General features: G+C 42.0%; 1 protein-coding gene across 2 annotated transcripts in view; it reads left to right on the top strand.

The window, feature by feature from the left end:
• Window positions 1-21,609, top strand: part of casz1 (castor zinc finger 1) — a 600,579-nt gene that overhangs the window by 25,750 nt on the left and 553,220 nt on the right. For both annotated transcript variants that reach the window (XM_039755610.1, XM_039755612.1), the window contains exon 2: window positions 8,997-9,154. The gene's annotated coding sequence lies outside the window, so the exon portion shown is untranslated. The remainder of the gene's footprint in view (window positions 1-8,996; window positions 9,155-21,609) is intronic.

Here is a 21,609-nt window from a genome sequence, read left to right as displayed (position 1 = left end):
ATTGCAGTTTTCATTCCGGTTAAAACATTTCCAGTATTTGATCAGAAGACCTCAAAGCTAATTCAGTAAAATCCGACGTGACAACATCTATGTGGTGCCTTCAAAAGCTGTAACGTCACCCCATTTGTCTGCGGTATGTCCCTTCTTATAATGATGTATGTAACATTATCTTTAATTTCACACTTTAAATGTTTGTGTATGTCCTTGCTGACAATGTCATTTTTCTGAGTTTTATAAATCTCACTATGGTGCCTTGTTGAACTTGATGAGCTCCTGTGCTACGAGTACGACCCACACAGTAGGAGGAATAGGCTTTAATAAATGAACAATAGCAAAGAAAAAAGACAGCGTCTGATTATCAGATGGTCGTGCAGCTTGTTTGCGTATTTATTTAGGATGGAGTACAGCTTGTTAAATGTATGCAGCCAAACCCATCAGCATTGAGTCCATATATATTTGGCCGAAAGCCACCATATATGGACAACCAATACTCCCAAATGCTCTGTTTTTGTGATTAAGTTCCTTAAGGCAGACAACTGAGGACAGAGGAAAATCCTCCAAAAAAATACACCAGTGAGTCAGAGGAATTACCAGCCCAGTTGTTTGGCGCAGTTGGTAACCCTGTAGCCGGCTCAGACATTCTTGTCGTAGTAGGGAGACTGAAGAAATGCAAGTTCCAGAGATAAAAATGTTGCATTGGCTGTGCAGGGTGAGCATAGTGCATGGAGTTAAATACAAATGCATTAAAACAAGTAAAGGTGAAAGGGGTATGGTAGAAGAATGTGGAGAGAAGAAGCATCCTAGAGATTAAAAGAAAATGGTGTGATTAGAAGAAAGAATTAGAGGGAGGCCAAAAAATTGAAGGGAGGATGTGATAGCGAAGGATATGCAGGAGAGTGGGAGTAATAAGGAGATGTCTGGAAGAAGAATGGGATGCGGTAACTCTGGATGAGTGGGAAAGAAGTTCAACCCCTATGAAAGCATTACTGTCACAAGAAGACTTCTCTGTTCGGATAAATGATGTAAATGGAAGCATATTTATTGTTATTACTCCTTCTAATACCATTTGGTTTAAAGTCCAAAATTCACACAACCATTAATTGTTTTTGGAATATCATAACATGATTTGAGCAGGAATTAAAATTATTCCATAGCATATGTGAGCCAGGCCTTTAATGACCTTTTGGGCACAACCATCAGCAGTGTGTCTGTTTGTGGAGAGAGTGTTGACCTTGTTGAGAGGTTTACTTACCTCAGCAGTGACATTCATGTCTCTGGTGACTCTTCCTATGAAGTCAGTAGATGGATTGGGAGAGCATTGGGGGTCATGAGGTTGCTGGAAAGGGGTGTGTGGCACTCCCGATATCTATGCAAAAGGACGAAAGTCCAAGTCTTTAGAGTTCTGGTGCTTCCTGTCTTGCTATATGGTTGTGAGACATGGACGCTATCCAGTGACCTGAGATGAAGACTGCACTCCTTTTGTACTGTGTCTCTCCAGAAAATCCTTGGGTACCATTGGTTTGACTTTGTGTCGAATGAGCAGTTGCTCATGGAGTCCCGAATGAGGCACTTTACCTGCATTGTGAGGGAGTGTCAGTTACAGCACTACGGCCATGTGGTGCGTTTCCCCGAGGGTAATCCGACTCATGATTCTCATTGTTGGGGACCCGAGTGGCTGGACCAGGCCAAGGGGTCGCCCACATAACACCTGGCTGTGGCAGATAGTGGGTTGTTTCCAGAGGGTGGGACCGGACCGCGTGTCTGCCTGGGCGGTTGCCAACTGGAATCCCGAGTTGTTTCATTGTGTAGTGGGAGCGGCAACGCACTTTACCAGTGCATGCTCCCCAACTTGACTTGACTTGATATGTGAATGCCATTTGCAGATATGAGTTTTGATCATCCTCATAATAAAAAATGTCAAAATGACAATGCCAATATGAGTGTGTACACTTCATAAATAAGATCCCGGGCGTGTGAAGTCTAAGTGTGACAGCACATTTCCACGCCAGGGATGACCTCTGCAGTATGAACTGCTGATATTAGCATTGCAAAGACCTGGAGATCTTCAATGCAATGTTAAAGCAGTACCCACCAAAAAATAGAACCTGCCACCCTGTGCATGATGAAAATAACCACATTCTGTACTTTATGATCCTCTTTATATCTAGACAAAGTCAGTGACAACAGTATGAGGGGGCACAAGTTAAGGTGGGCCACCAGACAGTCCCAGGGCACACTTGTACACATCCCCAACTAACTGAAAGCCCATGTCACATTGAATGACATTTCTAGTGACTTTCAGTTGTACCCTTCATTTACATAATTCTAGTGAGTCAGAGGCGCTCATCGGTGCGCTCCCGTGAAACCTGTCAAGTAATGTGGTTTGATTTTGCCTTTGGTCGTAGGTGGAGGTTCTGTGTGCATGAGAGCTGACAACCAATGAATGCTCCTCCAGAAGTACAATGTATATAATGCAGTGATGAGGTGTTTGGGATCTCACGAACAGTGAAGAAGCTTGTCTGTCTGATGTCTCATGTTCTATGTACCACGATAGAGTGAAATAACAAAAAGGCCTGAGATTGTGACTAAATTCGCTGAACCTCTTAACCCTTTGTACAGCACTGGCTTAATCAGGCAGCACTGTATTGGCTATTAGAAAAAACGGTGAGTATGACTGTACTGGAAATTCAGCACACAGTCACTACATTAGACATGCCTAGCATTGATCAGTCGTGTAAAGTGACGTAGTCCAGTGGCATTATTAGGATCCGCAGTCGACAAATTTGACATAGCCTTACAGGTCGTGTAATGTAACTTTGGCTTAACAGACATGTCTCTGAAGGAACAATTTAAAATAGCCAGACACTACTGAAGAGTGAAAACAGTATAGCCAAAATTGAATTTGCAGTGAAATTCTGTGTTTTGCCTTACAAAAATATTCAGGTCGCTTTTAGTGATATCCATGCCATCGACACAGGAAGAAAGATGTTTACTTCCCATCTAAGTGCAATAATTCCACAGGTGCCTGCCTATCAAGTTGTACTCAAAGATCTCAAAAGAGAGAACAAAAATCAGCAGCCTCATCTCCTGTTATGTGTTGACATTTTGTTGAACCGTCAGATGTTTTCGCAATCCTAAAGATGCACAGGAGACAGAAATGAAACTTGAAGCACCACAGAGCTTGGAAAGTGCAAGTTTTCACCTCTTCTGCAGGAATCAAGAATCAGGAAATGGTGGGCGTGGGCTAACAGGGCGATGGGCATGGAGTGGCCTCCGACATACTGAGATTTTTCTGATGTAGAAAACACGGTAAAGTGAATGATGGGGCATTTTTGTATGATGAAAAAACACACTACACTCTTCAGTGGAGATGTGAATAAGTGGCATAAATAGAATTGATTTTACTGGTATATGATCGATTATGCAGATGAAGAAAAGAACACCATGTGAACAAGACTTTAGAGAGAAGAAATCCTTGTTTTCCACCCAAAATACCTCTCAAACTCCCAAAACTCTTTAGTGAGCTTTGCGTTTCACAATTACAACATTTCCTGCGTAACAAATTTTGCAAAACTCCAAAATCCAAACTTATATTTTCACTCATCCCTGCCAGAAACAGAATTACATCTACCTATAGGTTCAGTGGTGGTCCTGGACATGAAACCCCGATTTTCAGGAATATGAGTCAATACACCCACTGTAGTTGTATATTTTTGTTTTATCAATAAGCACGTCTTTGTGTGAATTTCAATTGGTGAATGAATTGGCATTAAAGGTGCTGCTTAGAGATTTTGGCTTTCTATACGTTGTATGGTTTATGAATTTCATTGCAGTCAACTGGGCTCAGGGCCTGTTTATAAAATGTCAAAAAAAAATTTAACCAGGCTGAAAATGCAGATTTATCGTTCATATCAACACTTTTTAAAGTGAAAAAAAGGATTCTGAGATTTTGTAATCTGATTGGCCTTCTCTTACATTTATCGGACCACATGCGTGCTTATTTTTCCCTAGAAGCGCGATATTATGTAAGAAGGCCTGGACTTCTGACTGAGGTAATCATATTTGTCTAAAATTACCAGAATACCTTTTATCTTCCTTTCACACTATAAAAGTGCCAAAAATAGACAGATGAGTGCCTCCGTGTGTTCCGAGTGGAGGTTGTGCTGTCTACCCCCCAATACTATTTAATGGTCAGGAAGTTGTGGCTCCAAAGTGTGGACCCGAGGTGCTTGTGGTTCACAGATATTTTCCTTCAAATCGCTAATCTAAACATCGTTAGCTTCTCCTGCCAGCCTGTCTGCAACCTCCCAAAGGAGTAGACAAGCAACTTGAGAGCGAGCGAGACACATTACCATGACGATCCAAGTGCAAAACCCCCGCTGATGGTCCGCAGTGACTTCTGAGGTTTGTGTCAGGAAAAAAACAGACTTTCATCAGGCCATATTTTTTCATCCTGGCACCTGCCATCCATACTGTTGTAAACTGCTAACATAAGGTTCAGAAATGCTACATGGTAGTGAATTCAAAATCGTCTTAGCTCATGTGTATGTGTTTATTCAGTAGACAGTGGTGTGAGGTTGGGTGGGGGTTGTCAAATTGTCTCTCTCTCTTTTTTTTGTCATGGTGTAAGACTGCAGTAAGCACTCTGTATCGGTGCCCTTGAGATACAACTAGGACACAAGGGTCTCTCTGGAAATGAAAACAGCCTGTGCAGAAAGGTCTTCTGAGTATAATATCTTCAAGTCATAATTAGAATAATGATCATCGTTTTGGGCATCTAGTGTTGTCACAGTGTGTGACACAATTTCTTAGTCAGCAGCAAATGCAGAAGGCTGTTTCTTTAATCTCCATCTGAAATCTGCTGCTCTTTGAATTGCTAGTCTTTTTAGTTGCCTGTTTTGCTCAAAGATGGTAGGTTTTTCAGCTTCACTGTTGAAGGGTCCTTCTCTCCCATGGGAGCATTTGGGTAGTCAGTGTTCTTGTTTAGACTCTGTTTTGGTGATAGGGTCAATCAAATGAGTGAAATGTAATTTTAGTGTAGTAGACAGATTGGGAGAGTGTGGGGGGTCATGAGGTCGCTGGAAAGGGGTGTGTGGTGCCCCTGATATCTATGCAAATGGATGAAGGTCCAAGTCTTTAGAGTCCTGGTGCTTCCTGTCTTGCTATATGGTTGCGAGACATGGATGCTATCCAGTAACCTGAGACGAAGACTGGACTCCTTTGGTACTGTGTCTCTTTGGAGAATCCTTGGGTACTGCTGGTATGGCTTTGCGTCGAATGAGTGGTTGCTCATGGAGTCCCGAATGAGGCATATTACCTGCGTCATGAGGGAGCGTCAGTTATGGCACTACAGCCATGTGGAGCGATTACCTGAGGATGATCTGAATTGCAGGACCCTCATTGTTTAGGACCGAGTTGCTGGACAAGGCCAAGGGGACGTACACATAACACCTGGCTGAGGCAGATAGATTGTCATTACCGGAAGTTTGGACTGGGCCACATGTCCACCTGGGGTGTTGCCAAGCAGGATCCCGAGCTGTTTCATCTTGTGATGGGTGCGGCAACGTGCTGTTCCAGTGTATGCTCCCCAACCTGACCTGACCTGACCTTTTGCTTTTAGTTTTGCCCCTTCCCACTCTTTTGTAGCAACAAACACTAGCAACGATTGAGTGTTGTCCATTTTCATTTATAGTTACCCATTTAGCAGATGCTTTTATCCAAAGCAAATGAGGTCAACATAATGGAGTAACATCAGCCTGGAGACTTCTTTGAAACAAGTGTTACAGGACAATTGTACAAAATTGACTATCATAAGTTAAAGGCTCTAAACCAAACAGAACAACACATGACTAGTTGCAAGAGACGTATCAAAGTCTTTATCAGTTGAAGAGATAGTCACAGAACATGAGAGTTGTTCAATAAAGTGAGGGAGTCAGCAGTTCATATGGAGGTGGGCAGCTCATTCTACTGGCTAGGACTGTAATAACATCAAGGAAAACAAGATGAAGGGCTGGGAACATCCAAGGTAACCTTGTTTCACAGTCCAAAAGAAGCACCAAATAGAATCAAATAAAAAGGGGTATCATTTACCGTGGCTATCCATGATCAAGTTCTCATCAATGGTAGGTACTTTTGAACTAGAACTTTCTCCGCTTCAGTATGCAGGTTTGTTACTGAACTCTGACTTCTGGTTTTGTGTTTTCTTAAATACTAGAGCAGGCAGAAGGGCTGGGACATCTGAGCTCAAGGAGGAAGTGACATCAGCAGTCTTCTAGCTGCTGTTCTTTTGTTCTATAAATAAAAAGGGAGGAGGAGTTAACAATCATGCCACCTCACCTCATGCTCTGGAGTCACTATTCCTCCCTTTGCAGTGCCCACTAGTGTCTGATAGGGGCTACACACACATGATAAAGGTCTAGATTGAGATTTGATGCCACATAGAGGGGGTATCATCAGACACCAGTCACCATCAGCAGGAGTATTGGACCTATTGAGTGCCTCCATACACGGATGCTGATTCACTGACTATTCTATAGGCAAGCATCAAAGTATTGTGATCTGAAAAGAGGAGTGAGTCAGTAGAGTGACCTGAAAGGTGTAGTGACATGCACCTGTTGAACACAAGACATGCCCCTCCATTTATCAATTATCTAAAGTGGCTTGGTAACGCTACCAGTAAAGAGTTGCAGTAGTGTTGTTGTGACAAGACCAATGCCTGGACCAGACACTGTGCAGTATACTCCATCAGATGTGACCTGACCTTGCCAATGTTATGTAACGTCTACCTGCATGAAAAAGGGACAGTTGCAATGTTGTCAGTGAAGGACAGCTGGTCATTGATCGTCAGCCCAAGGCGATGTTACTGTTAGTGGTAATTAGCTGAGGTAGGATGTTGAATAGATGGACTAGCTGGGGTAACAAAGAGCTCTGTCTTGGATGGTTTGAGCTGGAGATGGTGTTCCTTCTTTCAATATGAGAAGATATTGGTGCAGAGATTCTATCTGTGGTCGTGTGGTCCCCTGGAGGGAATGACAGCTACAGCCTTCCTATGTCATGGATCTTAGGTTTGATCCATTAGAAATGATTATTACTTACAGTATTTAAAATCCATTTCTCTCTATTATAAAAAAAAATCTTGAGATGAGACAAGACTATTTCCAAGAGATTTTATCAAGTCCCGCCATCCTGTCAACCATTTACGATTAACAGCCCACGCCCACGGTCCTCTCACCTCTCATTCATGTGAATGCTTCTGTCAGACACAGTTCCTGCGCTCTTCGCTCTTATAATTTTTTAAGTTTTCCTCACTTTAAGTTCCCAGTAAAAGAAGACTTATTATGTCAAAATCTTAAGGAAGAATTTCATCCCGAAGGGTTATCAACAGAAGATAGATAGATAGATAGATAGATAGATAGATAGATAGATAGATAGATAGATAGATAGATAGATAGATAGATACTTTATTAATCCCAAGGGGAAATTCACAAGGAATTTGAATTCATGAATTTGAATGAATTTGGAATGAATTTGAAATGAGTACACGGGCGATTCTATCACGTTTACACAGCAAATTGGTTAAATGCGTATCAATAGACTATGCTGAAATAGAGTGGTGGTGATTGAAGATGAAAACATCAACTTACATTATCCTGTATAATATTGTAACCATTAACACCGTCTGGTCTTCTATTGGCTGAATTACTGTTGAAAGAAGGATGTATGTTATTGCGTAATTTATGTCTGAGTGATGGGCTATGCAATAGGGCAAGATCAGTTGTATTCAAAGTTGGTCGAACAATTCTGACATGTAAAATTTTAACAGGGGACAAGAAAGGTAATGTAGTACATCTTCCGCGGATAACATTAGACAACAAAGGAGATCTTGATATGCCATTTGTATTAAAACATTTACAGTTTCCCGTTAGAATAACTTTTGCTATGACAATTAACAAATCACAGGGAAAAACATTCAAAAATATCAGTGTATTTGTTAGAGAGAAAGAAACTATATTCACTCACGGGCAGTTATATGTTGCGTTGTCACGATATAACTCCAAACACGGAATCAAAATTCAAAGCGATACTGACAAAATGTTAATTCCAAATATTGTTTTTACTAAAGTTTTGCAGTAAAAATGCAAGTTTAAAAAGTATTTGTGTGCTAATTTCAAAGCCAAATAGAACGAAAATGTATAACGGAAGAAATACTGTACCTCTAACGCAACATGAAACATAATTTTCTTCATACTTTTTTTACAATGGCTAATTACTCGCTGTAATGTAAAATAGTTAGGTCTATTTATGCATTCCCATGAACATAACAATCTATTTAAATTGTACATCCACTTCCCCATATGCGAGCGGCAGAGCTGTGAAGTGGCTAGCGCATAGCGCCCACCCCGGGGTTGGCAAGCGAAGTGAGCAGGGGGCAGAGCTCCCTAGTTTATTTCATAATTGACTTTTTGTTGGTGATGTCTTTCTGATATCATTTTAGATCTCATTTCATGGTCACATCCGTGTCATTTGTGGTCATGACAGTTGTTATCCAGTCATGTATTTTTATATCAGCACTATGTGTAATGTCACGGTGCGGGTGCCTTCCGAGTTGGATAGATCTCAAAAATGACAACTTGCAATTACTCGTTATAAAGAGGAAAGATCTTTAGGCAAGAGGGACTTTTGCTTTTGCATCCACATTTTGAACTTGGGAACCATTTTTTTTTTGACTTTCTGGTTTTGGCCTTTTGCTTGCTAATCTTGGTTAACCTTTTTGGAATTCTTGATTTCCCAATACATTTTCAATATTAGTCCTTCAGATCAAGCATTTCTCGTTGTGCTCACAGCATCCTAAAGCATGGGCACCTGTCCTGGGAGGCCACTTTCTTCATGAAGGTAGAGCGTCCTGGGGAGTTTCCATTTGTTCATAAACAGAACTTTGAGTTTGCACACCTTTCACGGGACCCTTTCACTATATGCCATTTTTCTCTTTTCTGCAGGTCTGTCGGATTTCCACATTCTAGTGTCCAGTCAAATGCCCACCCTTGCCATTGCCTTTAGAGAGCAATGTGAAATAGTCAACCTTATGTGAAGTTGTTTTAAGTGAAGAACCCTGAAGAACATGGGCTTCGACTCCTGAAAATCTCACTCCTTCAAGGTACTCTTCTTTTGTAATTTTCTGTAAGCTTTAAGCTTGCCGGGGGTTGCGGTTTTCAAGCATGTTGTATAAACATAAAAAAATGATGAATTCAGATGGTTACAAGGTGACACTAAGGAGATGCTGCATGGATTTTGTCACAGATGACCTCTGTGAGAATTTCACAACAGTATCTGGATCTCCTGAAATAAAAGAGACAAAGAGTACAAGAAGATGAGATTTTGCAAGAAAAGGCAAACGTGATCAGTTTGTGTAACTTGTTAATGAGGACACAGTTTGAACATCTAATGGGAGCTGGGAATGCTCATGAAATAGTCGGGATTGTCTGAGTTGGACCCATCTTGGGTGAATGCCCCCTAATATTCAGAGGCCTCGAGTTATGAACAAGTTACCCTCCTGCACATGTTTGTAACCCGAGTTTGCATGTCGGTTCATGGAAAATCGTCAAAGTGCATAACAAGTTATTACTTACTTCGGAGGAAAAGAACATCTCAAGCTTATTAGTAAAATGACAGTGAAACAATGTTAGTATACTTTAAATCACAAAGCAGAAATAATTTAATCCAAAAAATTGGGGACTGGTTGAGATGCCAGAGTGGCGACGTGTTGCATGTTGATCAGCAAATGCAAGTAAGAATTTTGTGGTACTCTGTGTTATGATTGGTGCTTTTATTACATTTTTCTGTGATTTATTCAAGTGTTTTGAACAAGGTATGTGTCTCTTTTGGGGTTTTATTACTGAAAGAATTCAGTTCTAGCTGGATAACTGGATTAAAACTAAACTGACACTTTATTAAGATGTTTCTTGTTAATGGACTGCATGCGGCTGCGTGATTGAAGTCCACCATGTTTGCTTCTTGCCTTACATCCTACAGATATCACTGTCTCCCTGTCACCCTAAACTGGGCAGAATAAATTTACCCTTCTACACATTCAGAATTAAATGTATGCTTATAACTTTTGTTCAGTTCTTGTCACTTGATTACTTGCTGTGAATGTCTTTAAGATGTCATTAGATGTCCAAAGTGTGTGCATGCATAGTGGTACCTACCGCAGCAGGCAATGTTTTTGTGAAATAATGTAATACGTTTGCAAAATAACACAATAAAAAAAATGTAAGTCAGGAATAAGCTTCTATACGCACCAGTACATCTAAAGAGGATAAGGGCTTTTCTACTCCTCACCATGTTCCTTAAAGGGTCTGCAGTGATTGACCACCCAAACAGTGATCCTAAGTTAATGCCCCACTTAAGGAGTGGGCAGAAGAATTAGGACTCTGCTCTGTACCCCAAGCTGGGAAATGCCCCCATGGCACCTACAGATCTTTGTCAGGTTACATCAAGCAGCATGTCACCCTCAGCTGGAGGAGTGCGTGCATTCGATGAAGGACTTGACCTTGCATTGTGTTGCTACAGATAGGCATCCTGACTGGCACCTTCACACAAGTGACCTCTGGCTCCACCTTTCCTGCCCAACCCATAATCAGCAACCCTTTGAAAGCCAATTTATGTTTGGAAAGCAAACAAATTTTTGATATTTTGTGTGAATCAAGGCAAATTTTTTTGATCCCACCAGACAGAAACAAAAATTGAATGTGTCGACTTGAGTGCCAAGTAAATAAATATTTTAGCATTTCAGAGGATAAGGATTTGCCAGAAGGTGTGAGGCGAGCCTTGTAATTATCAGATTAATGCCGCCTGTGCTTCCACTCCTTCCGAGATGGGCATATTCTTAGTGCAGCGGGGGCACGCAAACATTCTGCAGGCCGTCCTGGCCCTTTATTACAGACAGCAAGGATTTGTGGAATGCCAGCTGAATGAATTTGTACGTTCCAGTTTTGTTTTTTTTTTTTTAAGGTAAGGTGGGTATCATTTGTTTGGCAGGCAGTAGCAGCAGCACCAAATCTCGGTGGAACTATTAGCGTTAAACCTCCAAAGCTGCTGCGCTCTAAAAGTAGTGGTCATTCTGGGATACATTATACAGAATGTGACAGAGACCTCTCTTCTATGTACAAATGCTAATTAAATGTTTACCCCATCCTATCATTGCAGTGGGAAAGACGCACTGGCAATTTGGCAGCAAATCAAATTGCATTTTAAATGGAGCTGTTTAAATAGGACTCTGTTTATTTGTGAAATACCTGCACTCATCTGGAATGCGACAAACACAGCGGCACTTGGGACGAGCAACTGCTGTGCTGCTGGTCCTTGTGTTGATTCTTCACTGCTGACCAAGGTGGGGGCTTGCGAGGGCATAGGTTGAGGTTTTCATGATGTCAGGCTAAAAGCATGACGATCTGAACTGATTTGCTTTTTGTGCGCTGACACCCTGACATTGACATTTTATTAGGTGTCTCTGAGGTGGTGGTGCAGAGATCTTCAAGTGCACGTCAAGGTATTCGTCTTCATTCACTTCTGGGGTACAGTACTGGGATTCAAATTCAGATTCACAAACTTATAGTGGAAAGTTTTTGGGGAGACCTCTCCTAAAGCATAAAATCCCTCGTCTCATTTGCGCCGACCTTTCCTATAGACCCCTAGGCTGCTTCTCACCCTCTATGCTCCATTCCTTCAGGACTGTAGTATATGCAACTCACTCCACAACAAAACACTTGGAGTAGCCGGTGGGATATGGGCAGAGTGTAGTAGCCTGTCGATGTTATGCAGAAAGTTGTGGGCCGAGAAATGGGGCAGGGGGCATTGTTGCCTGACTGCCTGACCCTAAACATGAACATTCTGCTTGCAGTTTTTAGAGGCTACCCCAACAAGGAGTAGTGTAGAAGCTGTCCTGTTACTTACGCCATAAAGGACCTGCTTCTGAGAGTCTTCGTAATCGAGATGTGGCTGGTTCATGGCTGGTCACTGTAGGTTTTCCACGATACAAATGTCTGGACTGGGATGGATCATGGCTGGCGTGGCTTACTCCAATTTAGCACAACTTTCAGTATTCCACTAGTTAACTGTCTCCAGGCTCTCACATTAATTTCTTCCTTTCCAAAGCTTTCTAGTGGGTGTGATGGTAATCTTTACCATGCTTTAGTGCTTCTAATGGTAGCTTCTTTAAATGTAATGTCAATCCTTCCGACTACTCCTTTTCCATTCTATGGTGGCCATATTGTCTTTGTTTTCAGAGTGGCCACATCTCTTCTTCAGACCCATCTCCTGCCACACCAAGATGCCCAGAAGAAGCTATGATAGTGTTATGCATTGTTGACTGTTTCATTTTGTACTTTTTGCCCATCTACCGACTCTCTTTACAATACTTACTCCTCATGGTCTTGGGGATTCTCCTTCCATTCTCCTACAATGTTATTAATGGTATGGCAGCTTTTGTCTCTAGTTGCTGTGTAGGATCTTCTGAGTTGTGAATTTTTGAAACTGAGGAAGTTTTTTTGCGGTTTTGTTATAAGCTAAGAAGGAAACCCAAGGGTTATCATGGGAAGTGACCAGGAGATGATCATGAGGAACAGTGAAATCATGAAAATCCAGAACAAAACCAGAAGAACCTAATGGTAGAATATACTTGATTGAATGCTAACTAACATTAAGAATGGTTTTCAAAAGTTTTTTAATTCAGCGAGGGATGCTGACACACTGATGTTGTTTTCTTTAAATCGGAGGGCCACCCACAACAATAAAGCTAACAGTTCAACAACTCAACTTCAATAATTCAAAACAATTAGAACCTGCAAAATGAATATAAGATTGGGTCTCCATATCTCTATAAATGTAAAATCCCAACAGTTTTCAGCATTGTTTTTTTAACTTTATAGTTTTTGTGTTAATATCACTGCTTTGCCATCTTAGATGTTTCACTTCTATGACTGTGGACGTTTTATGATGTTTTCAGATGCCTGCAATTGTATTGCTTGTAGCATTGGCATCCATTGCTAGCCATGTGATTGGGTGTGACCACAAGGGGGCGCCACTGAGCCCCAAAACCTTCAACACACGGACACCTCTACAAGTTCAGATGCAAATAGAGGTTTATTTTAACCAACCTCTGTGCACAGAGTGCACAAATACAATTCCTCTTACCCCACTTCTCTTCCTTTCCTTCCTTTCCTCTCTGTCCAATCAGGTGTTGTCCCTTTGACTTGCCTGGAGACCCAGGAGCACTTCCGGTTTTACAAGACTGCCGGTTGGAGGTACTACCGGGTCAGATGGAGGTTCCCTGAAGTGGGGCTGATTTGTCCCTGCAGCTTCCTCTAACGGCACTGTTGGGGCACCACAGGGCTGCACTATTGTGCTACAATTCCCAGCAAGCCCTGCAGGCATCTAAGTCAGCACCATAGTCCAGGAGTACTGCCACCTGCTGTGTCAGGGGAGTAAATAGTCCATGTAAGTTGTCTTCCGTCCTTCCACTAAACTGGCCTTTGACCAGGTAAATGATGTTGAACCATCTTGTCTAGTGTCCGTTACACAGACATTGTCACAATGCATGATATCATCACTAGTAGACCATATAGCATGGTGGCACAGTATTATTTGTAATTTAAGTGTTGGGGTTCTTCCAAAAACTTCTAAACTTGTGCTAAGGTTATTTAGGGATTGCTAAAGATGCAACCAGAAGAGGAGTTGTTAAAGCAGGCAAAAGATCGAAACTAGACGACTGAGAGACTAACACTGTCAAAACCTAAGAACGGCAATCAAAGACAAAAGTCAGGAGTCTTGATGTCAAACAACGAAATGAAGAAATAAAAGGCAAGGCTTTATTTAGAATATGTCAAACTTAGATAATTACAGTTCTGTTGCACTGAAACTTACACTGCCAAAGAAAAGATGTGGTGCATGTAACAACTCTACTGACTGCCAATGCAAAGCATTTATCCATGAGGCCCAATGCCGGCAACCAGAAGAAAACAATACTAATGAAGGATTGTTTGAAAATAACAAATAAATCATCATAAGGGAAAAATTTATGAAATAAGGGCCAGAGTTGTGATAGGGATAATCAACCCAGATTAGTTGCAGGGAATTGTGGCTTTTTTTTAGGATGTAGATATGTCTCCTTCTTCTTGCTTTGGTCACCCTGTTTTCTGTTCTTAAGGTTTATGATCTCTAGCCTGCTCCCAGCTATAAGTCTTTGCCCAATAGTACTTTCCATCTCAGCTCTATAAATTGTCCTTCTGAACACCAGCGACCCTTGGATGCTCTCAACATTGACAGCGTCAGACCTGGTCTGTCAATATACGAAGCCATTCACTAGGGTCTCAGGATCTTCATGTCTTTATTGTTCATCACGTAGATCTTTCCATGCTTCCCAACTCCATAGACGTGAGTGAGACAAATAAGGCCTTCTGACGCTGAGCTGTGCACTCAGATTTGTGCTGTCCACTCCCTGTCAGTGTCTACTTGATTCCCAGCATTCTGCCTGAAGTCTCTGAACGTGACAGATGTAATCATTCGGCCTGGGACACTTTTTCGTCTCATTCGTTCATATTTTTCCTTCTCTGATGTACTGCCCTGTTTCTTTTCCGCCCATCAATTATCAAACCTTCTTAATCCAGTTCAGCGTCAGCTGTCTTGGTGCAAAGCAGGAATCGGCCACGGACTGGGAAAATTTCTATATATCCAAGGATTAAATTGGGAAGCCATCCCCAACATTTCACTTTCAATTTAGATGTGGTCAAAAGGAAAATTTTACTGCGGTCTCTCAAAAGGATCGTTGCCAAATACATTAGGGCTCTAGCAGTGGAGGAAGAAGCAGGGCTGACTTTATAGGTTTACATTCCGCTGTCTGCCTGCCCAAAGCCCTTTCTGGTGTCAATGTCATATGAACTTGTCCCATCATCTTAATATTTTGATTATGACAGCTTCTATATAAAATAAAGAACTTGATCAACAAGAAGAGAAGCCTTTTAGTTGTCGGCATTCTGAGCAGCTTCCTAATTCAGCATAATGGTGCCCATACTGTGTGCTTAAACAACGATGGCACTTATGCTAATAGAGCTGTGTCTCGGGTGACACTGGTAATCTGAGTCGTGTGGGGGAACAATATTGATGACACGTCGTTCTTCATCAGTGTGCAATTATGCATTCTCAGTGATACGTTCAGGACGGAAGAAAGTGAGAAAGCACAAAATGAGTCCTCCTCCTTTAGAGTATTGAAACAACGATGATGATGATTGACAACACAGGTAGGTTGGAGAGCTTAATCAGCAGGGTGAGGAACAAATGACCGTGTTTCAAATTATATGAGCATACAGCTGATAGAGCTGATAAAGTACATTAGAAAGATTTTGATTAGAATAGGCCATTTAGGCCAACAAAGCTCTCCAGTCCTATCCACCGAATTCCTCCAAAATGTCTATTAAGTTGTGATTCGAAGGTATATCTAAGCATGGAGGGTCGTGCAGAAAGCTGGGGTAGACGTTCTTCATTATTAAGGTATGAAGAGACGATGACACAAGAACAGATGGGGATGATCAGACCGTGTAGGCCATGATGATGAGGTGATCAAAATAGGAAGAGTCATATGGATTAAAGTTAATGTACTGCAGACCGTTTGTTGAAGATGGAGAAGAGGCTGAATGGCCTGTTTACGGCAGTGGTTCTCAACCTGTGGGTGGGACCCCCTGGGGCGTGAAGAAGTGAAAAAAAGAAAACAAGAATCAAAAATATGAAAAAAAACATCTGTTGAAACCAAAACAAATTAACTTAAACTAAATTCTGATACTAGAACAATAAATATAGAGTTAGATAAGTGTCGATAAAAGTTAAGTAGGTATAATAAAATATGCATCTACATTTCAAATAAATGTTAGGGGGGGGCACGATTAAAACTGTTATGAAAACTTGGGTCGCAAATACTTAAAGGTTGAGAAACACTGGTTTACGGCAAAATTCTTCTAATAAATACATATATTTGAGGTAAGGTAGTCATCCTCACTAAATATGCTTACAGGTAATGGTGACATGTCACATGTTGAATAGGACAAGCAAGTAAAAATTTCACTGGACTCTGTAAGCATGACAGTAATGTCCCCAGGAGCCTATGAGTAGAAGAAGCTTGAAAACCATTGGTGGCCGAGGATGAAATGATAGCACCCCTGACTGTGTGAGTGACTGGCATGTGATATGACAAAGTGACGTTCATGGGTCAGGTGATTGTTCTTCCTCTTTGTCCATCTAGTGTCCTTATTGAGGGCACCCTCCACCTTTCTATTATCTCTTATAAATTAAGTAACCAATTTTGTATTTGGTGGTTAGTGGAAGTGCCAAATGAGGTACATGATTTGCATTGGGAGGGAGCATCAGTTACGACACTACGGCGATGTGGCATGATTCCCCGAGGGTGATCCGGATCACAGAATCCTCATTGTTGAGGACCCGAGTGACTGGACCAGGCCAACGGGATGCCCATATAACAACTGGCTGCAGCAGATAGATGATCATTTCCGGAAAGTGGGACTGAACCGCGTGTCTGCCTGGGGGTTGCCAACCAGGAAAACCGAGCTGTTTTCTCATGTGGTGGGTGCGGCAACAAACTGTACCAGTGCATGCTCCCCAACCTGACCTGACCTGACCTGACTTGGAAAGTTTGCTTGGCAGGATACTTTACCATGAAGTACGATGGTTCCATAAGGTGGTCTGTCCCTTATAGGCTTGTCGTCAGCTTTTTGAAATGCTGCTTAGGAGCAGAGGGCATTGTTTTTTGGACTTGTGCCAAACTGAGTGGTTTTCCGTGTATCGCACGACACTGCACACCTTCTTGGCTCATATTGCTCAATTCTAACCTCAACACTTCTCCTCAGTTTTCAAGAACACGGTACACAGTGTCGTCTCCTAGCAATGGCGGCTCCTTGTGCAGCTGTCACTCCTAATATCTTATCTGGTGCACAGAGTGAGATAAGGTGCAAATATAAAAGGCAAGTTAACATAAGGTGAGGCCTAGGAGTCTATGCCAGTGTGTTCCTTCAGTTCTCTGCTTCAGGCCTTGCAGGTCTTCTCAAGTAGATGGAGCTACTCAGTTTCGGGTGGGTGGACAATGCATGTGGAGCCCATGCCGCTCTGCCCTTTCAGGTACGCTTACAAAAGTCATGCTGGCATGCGTTAGTAGATGAAATGTGTTGGCTTTGTGGCACTTAGGTCCAGCACAAAAATGCACTTAATGGCTGTAAGAGAGAGAGGGAGAGAGACATGCATGCCATCTGCCCCATGAGACAAGGCTTTAGGAGTCCATGACTGTCTCTATCAGACATTAAAACACTAGAAAGTGTTTGAATGAAAAGTCCATTCAGCCCAAAAAGCTCACCCATCCTATTCACCTAATTCCTCGAAAATAACATCAAGTCGAGTTTTGAAGATCCATAAAGTCCTGCTTTTTACCACAATAGCTGGTCACTTATTCCATGTATAATTTGATTTTTCTATGTGAAAGCGTGGAGCCTCTGCTGCTTTCTGATCAGATGTCTTGAACCCACACCACTTTACACTTGTGGAGACCATGCTGCTCTGCTCCAGTGCATGAAATGTCTGAAGTCCAGGCCATTCTCTTCTCGTAGATTACAAGTTTTTGGTGCGAGTGGTAGGGTGTTGTACCGTGTTAACCATTATGGATACAATGAGAAGTCAAACAAAATGACAATTTTATTGGCTAACTGAACATATTACAATATGCAAGCTTTCAAGGCGAATCAGGCCCCTTCTTCAGGCAGTTTGGGTGCTAGAATTCTCTGCTCCTATTGGTTATACTTCATGTCAGTCATTCTCAGTATGTGATTATGCTATTAGGATCTTTAGGCCACGGTTCAAGAGTGTGTGCCAGTGAGCCTAAGTGAGAGAAGTGAGAGAGTGCTGCCTGTCCCAGCAGGTGAGACCTGTGGAGTCCTCCCCTCTCAGAGCCCTCATCATCACATGATGTTGGACACTGTGTCACTCTGCACCTATGGATGACACGAGTGGAGTCCCCAGTAGATGAGACACGTTTATCCAAGGTTGATCTGCTATGTGTGGAGTTTGGGCTGCTCTGCACCAATGAAGAAGACTTGTGGAGCCAAGGCCACTCTATAAAAGTAGATCAGTGGGTCAGCCATCTTGAACCCACATCATTTTACACTTGTGGAGCTTACACCTCTCTGCTTTAGTGTATGACATACTGTATGTCCTCCATTATATTAGAAGTGTGGATCCCAGGATTCTTTTCTCCTGTTGATTATACTTCACATTGGTCATTCTCAGTTTCTGATTATGCTATTAGGATCTTTAGGCCAATGGTCAAGAGTGTGTACTAGTGAGCTGCAGTGAGAGGTGAGACAGTGCTGTCTGTCCTAGCAGCCGAGGCCTATGAAGTCCATGTTACCCTTCTTCATCAGCAAGTGGGGATGAGGAGTCCATGTTACTCTCCACCAGTGGACTGGACGTGTGGTGTTCAGGCTGCTTTCTTCTAGCTCAAGGATAGCCCACTATAGTGTCCAACCTGCCTCCCTTCAGTTGAAACCTAGGGAGGCCATGCCACCATCCACCAGTAAATAAGTAGTGAAGCCAAAGCCATCCAGTGCTCATAACTGAGGTGTGTAGTGGCCAGGCTGCTCTCTTCCTGTAGACTGGAAACTTAAAGCCTATTGTGCCACGTGGTAGTAGATAACACGTATGGAGCTCAGGGGATAAGACCTGTGGGCACCATGCCACTTCAACTAATCATTCAGAACTTGTGTATAGTGTGTTCTGCTGCTGTCGGTTGTGCCACCTTTAGGCCAAGTCAGTCTTATGCTGAGATCCAGGATGTCATAGTTTAAGAGTTTGTACCATCATACTCCAGTGATATAGGAGCATGTGTGCCATCTGCACAGTGAGTTCTCTCCATCAGCTTGTGCAGCCTGGGCTGCTCTTCTCCAGTCAGTAAGATGGGAAGTACCGGAATGGTGATATTTAGAGTCCTTGAAGCTAAATGAGATAGCAATGTCCTCCATTGGGTGAGACTTTCAGAACAAATGGCAGTCACAGAATGTGCCCTGTCTCTGAAGATATAGATGGCAGCACCCTGACCACAGAAGACTTGCATTGCCATTGAATGTGGAAGCTCTGTTGTACCAGTGGGCCCTGGAGATACAGCACTTCACTTATCCTGTGCCCCAGAGGCTGTAGGTCATGGTGCCCTTGCCAATTTCCCTAGTGAGTGAAGTTTTAAAAGCCTGTGCCAGCTGGCTCTAGTGGATGGTGTGTGTGTTCTGCCCATGCCAGGGGGGGTTTTGCTCTTTTCCTTTATGAGAATGGTGACATCTCACAGTCCTATGCATTATGAATGTGAAAGCCCAGAAGTGGCGCTGATCGCCGTCTTCACACCGCCGCCTTTGTATTCATCATCGGCGTTTTGTAAAGTAACAGCAAGTTGTGTAAGAGGGCTGGATGTGGACGATGAATAATTCAGTAAATATGCTATTGTTGATGCTGGGAAATGTTTGAAGTTAAAATCGTCTATTCCCTAATTCATTAAAATTCATTAGAAATCACATATGCCGATGTTTTAATAACAGGAAGCAGGCGTCTTTCATCAGGGGCACAGAAGTGAGATGAGAAGCCCTTCTTGTGGCTTTTCTCCCTTACCGCTGCCCAGTGATGCCCACATGTGTGTCCTGTCAAAGGCTGCTATTTTATTTTTCCTGACAGCATGTGCCCAGCCCCCTGGATATTATTCTGTCTAGGCTGAGGCGGGTGCCTCTTTTTTTTACTCATCTTAAGACTGGCATCCTGTGGTACTACCTGAAATATGCCACATAATTAATTCAACCTCCTTCCGGCCTGCTCTGGAATCTGCTATCACTACTGCTTGCATCAGTCTAATCTAAACTATGCCACATGTTGTATGCCCAACTTGCCAACCTGGGCTCGTGCTAACATTGCCTGCTGTGACTCACTGCCAAGCCTGTCTGGATCAGCCACAATGCCCTGCCATCCCTCCTGTGTTGTCATGGCCTATCATGGCCCCTTCTATCAGACCCCCCACAGCAGACGTCCCATTCCAGTAGTGGCTTTGTCACCACTGTGGCCAGGGACGTGTCTGAGCAAGAAGGGCAAAAGAAGTGACAAAGCCGAGCCACCGCCCTGCCAAGTAAGAGCTACAGTTATGTCAGTCTGAGTGTTATATGCAATGTAAAACTCTTATCTGAGTCAGCCTTAGTCTAGAGCAGCTCTGTTAGTTATTAGTGTTTATTTGATAAATGCCGTCCCATAGATAATATCAGCACATCAATTATTATCTTATATAGTGCCTTTCAATAATGGGATTATCGATAGTGTCTGGTGCCATTGTGCAGAATAATTCTAACGGTGAACCAATTTTTATTATTTACGCCAGTTTTCAGTACTGAAGCATATTGTTAGCATTCATCCAGCAGTCTTTATTTTGTACTGTATAGCGCCTTTCAGTACTGCATCAGTCGACCCACAGCCGGTTAGTACATCAATTTGTATTTTACATAAATGCTTTTCCATAATATGACTTTAAATAATTATATTTCATAAATCTTTAGTTAATATAGTGCTTTACCATTAAGCAATTATATCAGTCAACTAGCCTTTGTTTTATATAGATTAATAAATTCTTATTTTATATAGTGCCTTTAAATATTGCAACTATCCGCATACTATTTAATAAACCTTTATTGTTAATGTTGCCTGGCACTGGAGCACTTTATTATTCATATTATTCCTCCAATCTTTACTTTATATAGTGCCTTTCAGTACTGCATCTCTGTATGTTATTCCATCAATCTTTATTTTATGTAGTGACTTTCAATAAATGAATTATATTAAATATTAGATTTCTGCAGTGCATTTCAGTACTGCAGCTGTACACATCTTAGTCTATCAGTGTAATTTTACATAATAATGCATCCTTAAATAGCAATATTTCATAAGTCTTTCTTTTTATGGTTCTTTTTCTTTGAGCGATTATACTAGTCAACTAGCCTTTTTAAGCAATAGAATTATAATAGACATTCAATTATTACTTCAAATAGTGCCTGTCAATGCTGCAACTATAGGTATACTAGTCCATATACCTTTAATTTTATATGTTGCCTTTCACTAAAATAATTATGTCAGTCAGTCAGCCAGCCAATGTTTACTTTGTACAGCGCCTTTCAGTACTGCAGCTATCCTCTACATATGTTAGTCTGTAAATCTTGATTTTATGTAATTGATTTTCAATAATTTAACTATAAATAATCCATCAACCCATCCCATCCATTCGTTTTCTGAACCCACTCATCCAGAGAGCAAAAGCCTACCCAGCAAGAATCGGGCACAAGACAGGAACAACACTTGGACTGGGTGCCTGGCATCACAGGGTGAACACACGCCTCAGGGGCTTCATTTAGCGTTGCCCACCCGCCTGAGCAGCAAGTCTTGACTTTGTATAGTGCTTTACAATTGAGCAACTGTTGTAGTAATTGTCACGTGGAACAATTATAATGGACCATCATTTATTATTTCATGCATTTATTGGCGCAC

This window comes from Polypterus senegalus, chromosome 6, assembly GCF_016835505.1.
Source record: "Polypterus senegalus isolate Bchr_013 chromosome 6, ASM1683550v1, whole genome shotgun sequence".
Taxonomy (NCBI): Eukaryota; Metazoa; Chordata; class Cladistia; order Polypteriformes; family Polypteridae; genus Polypterus; species Polypterus senegalus.
This window is presented reverse-complemented; position numbering and strand designations above follow the sequence as displayed.